Source organism: Amblyomma mixtum, chromosome 1 (genome assembly GCF_055824585.1).
Source record: "Amblyomma mixtum isolate Tamu chromosome 1, ASM5582458v1, whole genome shotgun sequence".
NCBI lineage: Eukaryota > Metazoa > Arthropoda > Arachnida > Ixodida > Ixodidae > Amblyomma > Amblyomma mixtum.
This window is the reverse complement of record NC_143012.1, coordinates 49,766,096-49,772,659: the sequence shown is the minus strand read 5'-3', so window position 1 is coordinate 49,772,659 and position 6,564 is coordinate 49,766,096. Positions and strand designations below refer to the sequence as shown.

The window sequence follows — 6,564 nt, the reverse complement described above, 5'->3', positions numbered from 1 at the left end:
AGCGAAGTATTTTGTTTAGGCATTCTTTCCATCCTGTGTCCTCTATATTCAGCCTTGAAACCTCTCAGCAGCCTGTTCGCATTACCGGACAGTATCACGTTACTGAGGCCGGGATGACTTTCGCTATAGGCGCACTATCTCTTAGACTTAGTCCCTGAAAGTAGCACTGCAGTGGCGTCGGAACAAAGGCGGACAAGGGGCGATGGAGAAAATGGCTCACGAGCGTATCAACCGTCTTACGCCCGCTATTTCTACGTATTGTTACAAAATGGCCAATAGTTGCGTTCAGGGTCTAGGTAACTTTATGATCTTTATTCGTTCTTTGGTTTATGCTTCCTTAATTCAAACAGCAGCCAGCGACTCGTGCTAGAAGGCAGCACTCTTGAAATCTCTGCGGAGAAGGGCAGAAAAAGCTTCCCCGTCTAAGAAGACCGCGAGGGTGACTTGATCCCCAGAGGGCCACGCTCTAGGATCTGCTTACCATGTCATCCGGGACTTGGGGTTCGCGGCTCTTTCCGTGGTCTGAGTTTATACGTTAACAAAAAAAAACACACACACATAACATTCTTCGCCAAACTGCCTGCCGCCCTACGCCCCAGCGCACGAAAAAGTATCGGACGTAAAGATGGCACGGCTAATGCGACACATTGCAGGGAGTATTCCTTGAGTCCTGTGACAGCCGAAAAGGGCACTGTGGCTCACGACTGAAGGTGTGTGGAATAAAGGCTATTTTGCCTACATAGCGCCGAGTGTATCGGCAATTTTTATTAATGTTTTCTTAGTGTACGCGTCTCTTCTCAGCTGCAATTTGAGCATTTACCACCCAGCTTTAAAGGGAGACTGAAGCACTTTTTTTGAAAATCAGGCTGGCAGCGTCGTCCTATAGTTTTTCGTGCTGTATACTGGAATATCGCATCCAAATAAGGCAAAAACAAGCGCGAATTGCCTTTTTTAGCAGAAATATGCGGCCTGTGCCACGGGGCACGCCGTGCGACGCGCCGCCGCCCGTGATTGGTCAAGAGAGGTCGTGACGTCACTTTGAGGACTGGAGAAGCTGCCGATGCGGATCCGGCGCTGCGTTGAGTGCACATCGCAGCTTTCCGTGGTGTTGTAAAAGTGAATATGGCGACTATTTTTTTACTGACCTCCAAAGAAAAGGATGCTGCAGTTTGTTCATTCCACGTATCACCTGAAAGCAAAAAAAGACACAAGCAAAAAATTCTACGCCTAGCACAAGCATACGCCGGCGTGAAAGACGCCTATGCGTAAAGGGTGCCAGCACGACATCGGCTCGTATTCTCGGAAAGAAAGGGGTGCGAACAATACTCAAGTCATTTACCACCACCGGACGCCTCCTGGCTCGCCCGAAAAAGCGTCATCCTAAAGAAAAGGCCCAAAGCGCTGTGTACAAAAAATCCTGTTCTCAGTACCTGGCGGTGTAGGTTGGGGCAAGAAAGTATTTCAAGGAAAAGATGAAGCAGCACAAAGTTGATGTCAAAATGAGTGAAGCGCAGTGGCCAAGCGCTGCGAGGAATGTGACCACAGGATAGTGACGCAATCATTGTGCGCTGGAAACCAAGCCAAATACGCGCACAAGGCTGCTGCTTCACTCGTGGCGCGTTCAGCAGATGCCAGAAAACATTAATCGCTGCCTCGGAAACGTTCGCCCTTCCTAGATTTGCAGTTTAGGTTCAGTGAAGTAGTGGCCAAATACATGTGTGTTTAAAAGCCAAGCTAGCTGCAACTCGCCCGCTGCCACAACTTGATGAAACCGAGTAAGGTTGCGAAACATGGTTTTTTTGGCAAAAACTTGGTTGGCATTCATTTCTCTTTTAAATTTGCATCAGAAATCAGAACGTAGAACGCTTTCATTTTAATCGCTTAGCAACGATTAAACGAGATGCCGCATATGAAGAACTTCGATGCTTGCTTGCTTGCTGGCTTGGACACGTCGAACCGAGTATAAAATCACTAACCAAGCCTTGCTGAGCACGCCTCAGGTGGTCTGGCCGCACCTAAGCTGAGGAGAGCGACACATGCTTGAGCCTCTATAAGGTTTCTGCAGGGGCTAAGTGAGCATGTTTCTACTTTTAGAAGAGGCGCTTCTTGGGAATGGTGACACGACTCTCATGCGCGAGAAAATCGAAGGAACTGTGTCATAGTTCAGCCGCGCCTTTTCGACAGAAATCTCCAGAGATCACATTAGGGACAAGCTCTGCATGTAGCCGCTCTTACGAAAGTGCTTTGAGCAGAGTAGGCTTGCTTTGGTCGTCTTGAATTCATCGTCGCAGCAGCGAGCGCTTGCGCTGCGAGCTTATGATCCAGCGGAAAACAGTGGAAGACGACACAGTCGCGGCCGTAGTTGTTTGTGGACACGACCGCAGAGTGGTACCTCGTGTTGAATCTGATTTTCAAGGTCCGCTGACACGCTTTGTACGTCACAACGCACGCAGTACGAGGAACAACGCATGCAGAACGAGAAACAACGCGCGCTGAAAGCTCGCTCGGGTGCGCTGAAGTATTCCCGGCTCCTCAACGTGACGTCACGTTGGCCGACATGGACGAGGTTTCCCTCTCCGCTGTTCTCCTCCCCAGCGCTCGCGCGGGGCGCGGGAGATTTAAACATCGCGTTTTGAATTGGTGATGGCGTCACTGTTTTAGCCAACATCGAAAAAATAATTTCATACATGTGATCAGCAATGACACTACTTCAAAATCCTAAAATATTAGCTGATTCGAAAACCGCCTCAGTATCCCTTTAAATCCCCTTTTCTTTGTGTGTGGCTTGAGGCCTACCAAATTCTTATCTTCTGCGTATTGTGGCTTTATTTTTCGAAACACTTAGGCCTACATGGGTAACGCGAATAAGCAGGATATAAATGCTCTACTGGTTTCCTTTTCTTTAAGACATGTAATCGCCGCGCTTGCAGTTACGGATAACCCTTTCATCGCGACTCAACTATTGTTTTGCGAAGTGATTTTTTTAACAAAAGACGTTTTATTTAAAAGCGCTGAAAGTGTAAAGCCTCTTTCTTGAACGACTTTCTGCAGTCTCTTTTTAAGTATGGCAAATAAAAGTACTTACTCCTTTTTCGCAAAGTTCCTTCATTTCTAATTTCTGCTTCAAAACTTTCCTGGTTGGACGCCATGATTTGTTCACATTGATTTCGTACAATAATACAATCTCCCTACATGCGGCGCTTAACAGTTCAAAGTAGCGTTGGAAACCGTTCGAAATTCTAAAAGCTAATACAGATAATAGTCACGGTGTATTACACGCCTCTCAGGAAATAAGGACACTAAAATAGTAACTGAAAACTAAACTACTGAATGTTAGTTACCAGCCTGCATTTCACCTTGTGTTAGCTGTGTCCTGCTTCTCTACAAGGGCCGCGCCATGCCAAAAAAAATGTGCTCTTGTAACTTCAAAGCCTTTTTTAGAAATCGCAGAACATCCAAGGGTAAACACCAGACTTACGGACATTCGAAGAACAGAAGTGTTCCAATCTTTCTTATACTTCGTCTTCAGTGGGCTGCTTTCGAAGCGCCATAACTGAAAAGGAATTATGTACGACGAAAATCTGTCCTTGAGTAAGTTTAACTCAGATACGAGCTACTGTTTTGTCAAATTTATGCCACTCTGCCAGTAATCAAATTGACCAAGTTAGTAAATTCTCGGTCCGATTAGAAGCAAGAATTACCACCAGCAAGTAACGAACTCTTTAAGAGAGGAAAAAATGGAAACAATACATGAGTCAAGTGCATACTTTTCTATGTTTGCCAACGTAGCCCGGCTCAGAAGTTTTTAATTCGCCGACAATAGCAGATAAAGTCTCATAAGCAAAACAAAGGTAAAAATTTTCCGTACTTCAAGATACTTGTTTGTTCGAAAAAATAGATTCAGCTGAAGGCATGCACTGAATATCGCGGCGTACATTCAGCCCTGGTTTATGTTTTGAACAAGATTTCATGTATCCGTAAGCAAGTCTTGTAGGCATTCCCGAATTTGTCCGGAATATCCCGCACAAGAAAGGAATAATATACACAGCGCACCTGAAGAGAGACAATTTCGCATTTCTACGTGGACAAAAGCGTACTTTCAGGAACATTTTAGTTAGACGTTCTCGGTACCTTATTTTGAACCATTCGAGAAAAGCTAAGAGCCCTACGCACCAGCGAAATTACCTTCGTCTGCAGCAGAAAAAAATCTTCACGCAGAAATACATCAAAGAGGACGCAGTCAACTAGCAGCCTAGGCAGCTTCCGGTCGCTTCGCCTCATATCTCCTCTTTGGGGAAAAAGTGCAGGAAGCGACTGCGCAAGACAAGCGAAGCAAGGATGCCTTGAAGGAGCAATGAGGGGATATGAGGCCGTGTTATTATGCACGCATATGGACGTTCCTTTCATCTTAGGGTCTCTAGTAGTTACATTTTGCACTCAGCGCTCGCTCTGTCGTGAGCAATTCTGCGTTGCTTCTTTTGCAGAGAAACTCCATCTTAACCGAGGATTTCCGTGTTCTAAAGGCTAGAAAGCTGAGAATATCTTTTTTCGCAATGATGATATTACAGCTAGCCTTTACATTGAAACATACACTAGCAAATGCAGAGAACGTACAGCAGTTTTATGGCGCATAGCGGCTGAGAAGAATACGAAGAGCTATGCCATCACTATTTTGTAAATGCACGAAAATAAAGTACCATAAGAATATAGAAGTAACTATTGAATCGCATGTTGACGGCTTCGCTCATTAGTTGCAAACGCGGTGACAAGCCATCCAGGGTGAAAATTACTTAACCTTCGTAAGCTTGTCGTAAAATCACCGACACATTAGTGGTGCAGACCAGGTCTTCTTCAATCGACCTCGGTCTACAATATGTCGGTCTGTACATTCAGGAGAAATGACATCTTAGTATGGATACTTGCAACCATCTCAACTATGCGAAATTTATAATTGTAAAACTTTCCGCGCATCTTGATATTGTCACGTAGTCGCAACGGCAGTCCAGGCAGAGAGGAAGACAACGAAAGAAGGCTTCTAAAAGAAACTGTTTATTTGGCTGACCCGCGCCTGCAAGGAACTGAATGACTCACCGGCAGCGTAGCAACAAGCGAGCTCGTCGCTTGTTGCCCGCCGCTCTCGGCCATGCTCAATTTAAAGCTGGCAACGAAGTTCCCAGATAAAACGTGCGAAGTTACAACAGTCTGGAACAACGTAGAATCGGCTCCGCCTGGTTGCGATAAATCGACATAAATCTCATATCGTGTTGCATTGCAAACAAAGCGCTAACGTCGCGTGCCAGTAGCTTTGAAGCATGAAAAACAATACAAAGATTCGCTGCATTACTCCACTCTCAAAGCGCCATCGATCTGATGCTTTAAAACATAAGGTGACTGCAAAATAAAACTGACCGAGCAAAAATAAACACAGAGTGTGGAAACACAAAATCTTTTATCGCGCATAACAGAGCTCTTGACTTACGGCATGGACAACTTCCGGACGTTGAGGTGCACTGATTTCTGCAGGTATGACATCATAGTCCCGTTCACCTACCCTATGAAGTATCTTGTACGGGCCGAAATATCGCCGTAAAAGTTTTTTCACTCAATGCGCGACGGCAAATGCACGTCCAAATACAGACTCTGTTTCGTCGCTTTGTGGCGCCTGGGGTCCGTCCGCTGTTGGTCGTTGATCCGTAATCGGGCAAGTCTACAGGCTTCCGAGCGCTGGAGATAGAATGCGTCGTTGACGTTATCTTCTTCGGTGACGTTCGGTAGCTTTGTGCCTAGCTTGGTCATGGCCTCCCGGCAATGGGCGGTTCTAAAAGACGTTATCTCATCGATCTCTTGCACTGCGGTGATGTAGGCGAAGATGATGTCAGGCAGGATGAAGTCCAACGTCATGTGTGTCTGCGATTGTTTCATTAAGGCGCCCAGTCGGTCCGTTGGTCTCCGGATGATATGCAATTGTCCACCGGTGGCTTGTTTGGCTGTAACGCAGGATGGCTTGCGGCAGTTTCGCCGTGAACGCTGTTTCTCTGCCCGTGACGAGCACGTCGCGGGCGCCGTGTCGCAGAAGAATGCACTCCGCGAAAAATTTGGTGATTTCTGCTGCGGTTCCCTTCGGTAAGGTTTTTGCCTCGGCGTAGTTGGTCACGTATTCGGTCACTATGATGATCCACTTATTTCCAGACGTTGACTTGGGTAAAAGACCAAGCAAGTCCATGCCGATCTGCTGGAGGGGCCTTGAGCGGTGTTCAGTGTGGTTCAGAAATCCTGCTGGTCGGGTGGCAGGGGTCCTTCATCGCTGACAATCTCGGCTGGTTTTCACATAACGTGCTACATCGGCAGACAGTTGGGGTCAGTAATACTTGTCTTCAATGAGGCGAAGGGTGCGAGAAAACCCGAGATGTCCACCTGTCGGCTGGTCATGTGAAGCCTGTAGAACTTTTTCGCAGAGTCTTGCAGGAACAGCAAGGAGGTATGATGTTATGTTCGCTGTGAAATTTCCGCGACTATTTGTACTGTTTGTTCATTCTTCAAAGCTGCTGGAAATATTCAGAATGA

The 6,564-nt window shown here is 46.5% G+C and overlaps 1 long non-coding RNA gene across 1 annotated transcript; it reads right to left on the bottom strand.

The window, feature by feature from the left end:
* Positions 1–293: 293 nt before the first annotated feature.
* LOC149366295 (uncharacterized) lies at positions 294–3,544 on the bottom strand. Its single transcript, XR_016284896.1, has 2 exons — positions 3,479–3,544; positions 294–522 (listed from the first exon to the last, which is right to left on the bottom strand). It is a non-coding gene; the product is annotated as an uncharacterized LOC149366295 (long non-coding RNA).
* Positions 3,545–6,564: the final 3,020 nt, after the last annotated feature.